Here is a 2,732-nt window from a genome sequence, read left to right as displayed (position 1 = left end):
ACGGCCCCAACCCGTCGCTGAGTACTGACTTTGGTTCTGCTTCTGACATTCTGCAGTGTAGAGGTGAGTTTTTTTTAATATATAGTTATTCTATATTAATTTTGTGGACTTTATTTTGCTGTTTTATTGTAGGTTTAGAAGAGAAATGATGAAGATTTAATAAAAGGGTCTTCTTCTGGTGTATTTATTCTGCAGTGTAGAGGTGAGTTTTTTTTTTAAGTTTGTCTCCTAGATTGCTAGTGAAATGATGAAGATTTAATAAAATGGTCTTCTTCTGGTGTTGTGTAGCACTGTTTAAAGTCTTTTGGTTCAGCCGTGCTTTGTTCCTCTGCTGCTGGTCTGCTCCGATCGTCTCCTCTGCTGAAGGTAAGTGCAGTTTAATTTAGTATTGAACCTTGATTCTACTGATGTTGTCTGAAAATATTATTTTGATATCTGGTTGAAAATATTAGTGCTATTAGCTTTTGCTTTCTTTTTAGTGATTCCGATTCTTTTTTTTTTTATATTTTTGTGTTTGTGAATTGAGTAAAGTAGGTAACTACATTATCCTTATAAACTATGTTGTTAGTTGATTATCTTAGCTGAAATATTGAACCTTGATTCAGCTGATGTTGTGGTTGAAAATATTAGTGTTATATCTGGTAGATAATCTTATTTTAGCTTATTAGGAGAGTTGATATTTGATTCATGCAGTTTTTGGTTTTGAACCACATTCGATTTTGCCAATTGGTGTTGTTGCGCTTGCCGACAACACAGGGTTTATGCCTTTTCCAAAGATAAAGGTTCTTGCTAGCAGTGCGGTAAGACTTTTGCTTGAGAGTTGCAACTCTGCTTTGTAATTGGTTCTTAAGTATGTAACATTAAAATTTTCTCAATTGATGCATAAGTATTCTATACACCATTTTTGAGACACATATGGACATGGTTGGGTCTTACACCAGCAACAAAGAAAAACTTCCTCTCCCTCTTGGATAATGGCTACAGTTGCATTTTAATACCTGGTGGAGTGCAAGAAACATTTCTCATGGAGCATGGTACCGAGGTGTGTTCCATCTCACTCCTTTTTAGTATTTCTATTCTATTTTTGATAATTGTAGTGCTATGATTGATGCAAAGTTTAGTATTATATTGTTATGGGAAATTTCCCTTCTAATGCTATGTAAATGGTTGAGGCCAACTATCCTATAACATGACATACTAGGAACTTGGCATTCTACGTTTTCCTTGTATGATTATATTAGTGTATAGTCAAAAAATTCCTAAAAAAGTTGTAAATATAATTAAGGAGTACATTGTGTTAGTTAGATCTTTTAGTGCCTACATCTTACTAGTTTTTCTTAATATTTGGTTTTGTGCTGTATTTCTCCTTTCTACTAATTTTAAAAACAGGCTGAAGAGGATTTGAAATAAATTGTGTCTTTCAAGATGAGCATCATTATTGTCATTCCATGATTTATGTTAAAAACTTTAAATGGGTCAGTGATATTAAGATATTTTTATCCTGTAGACTGCCTATCTCAAGGCAAGAAAAGGATTTATCCACATAGCAATGCAGAAAGGGCCAACCCCTTGTTCTGGTTTTCTGTTTTGGACAGGTACTTATTTCTTGTCCAAATCAGCTTTACAACACTAAAAATTATTTAGTGTTTCACATTCTTATATGTTAGTGTTACTGATTTATGTTTGTCATTAACTACCATTTCTCATTTTCCTTCATCACTGCAATATTTGCTATATTCAGATATCTATAAGTGGTGGAAACCTGGTGGGAAGTTAATTATGAATTTTGCAAGGGCTATCAAGTTCACCCCCATATACTTTTGAGGAATTTTCAGGTGTGTGTTTCTTCTACATCCCAATTTGTTAATCCTCATCATTTTCGTTATCCATGTTTTCACTAGACAATATTTCTTCCATGAAAAATCAGGGTAACTAAATTTATATTTGAAGTTGAGTTGCTTTCACTAAAGATTCTAGCTTCCATGAAAAAAAAACTTTATTCAAACTTTTTATGGAACATGATATTTCAATGTAAAGCATGTGGGGTATCTTTAATATTGTTTGTAAATTTGATATCTTTCTCTATATTAGGTTGCTACGGTGCATAGTCAGTTTGTTGCATCACTTCAAGATCTTTTTGAACGGTACAAAGTTCGTGCTGGATATCCAAACCTTGAGTTGAGAATTGTCTGATGATTAGTCCAATATTCTGGGGGATTACACCAACCTTTCTTGGTGATCATATGCTACTTTGAGGGCTCAAGAATATTTTGATGCATAGAGACACTAATCTATGTTAGAACTTTTATCTTTTGGTTGAACTTATATATGCAAGACATATAACTTGTAGAACTTGTAGACATATACTCACTAATGTTATTTTGTTTGAAAACAATTTTAGCTAAAATGATCTTGTTTGACTTATGTATGCTTTTGCATATTATATAGATGTAAACTTGCTTATTAAAATAGTTAATATATTAGTTAATTTAAAAAATAATTTAGTAAATTATGCATGCAATTTGTATTAAAAAAAGTTGTTACAAAATAATTAATTTGCTTTTGCAACTAAAGAAAAAAAATGTTACAAAATCATGTTACTTTTTGTAACAAAATTTGTTGATAGGAAAAAATAGATTGTCACGAAAAATACCTTCAAGATCAAAATTTGTTACCACTTTTGTAACGGTTTTTGGTTTTTTGTTTCAAAAAAAATTGTTACAAAATATCAT

At 31.6% G+C, this 2,732-nt stretch overlaps 1 pseudogene; it reads left to right on the top strand.

The window, feature by feature from the left end:
• Nucleotides 1-263: 263 nt before the first annotated feature.
• LOC127748460 (diacylglycerol O-acyltransferase 2D-like) lies at nucleotides 264-2,193 on the top strand (annotated as a pseudogene).
• The last annotated feature ends 539 nt before the right edge of the window (nucleotides 2,194-2,732 follow it).

This window comes from Arachis duranensis, chromosome 1, assembly GCF_000817695.3.
Source record: "Arachis duranensis cultivar V14167 chromosome 1, aradu.V14167.gnm2.J7QH, whole genome shotgun sequence".
In the NCBI taxonomy this organism is placed as follows: domain Eukaryota; kingdom Viridiplantae; phylum Streptophyta; class Magnoliopsida; order Fabales; family Fabaceae; genus Arachis; species Arachis duranensis.
The sequence above is the reverse complement of the archived record's forward strand: the minus strand, read 5'-3'. Positions and strand labels throughout refer to the sequence as shown.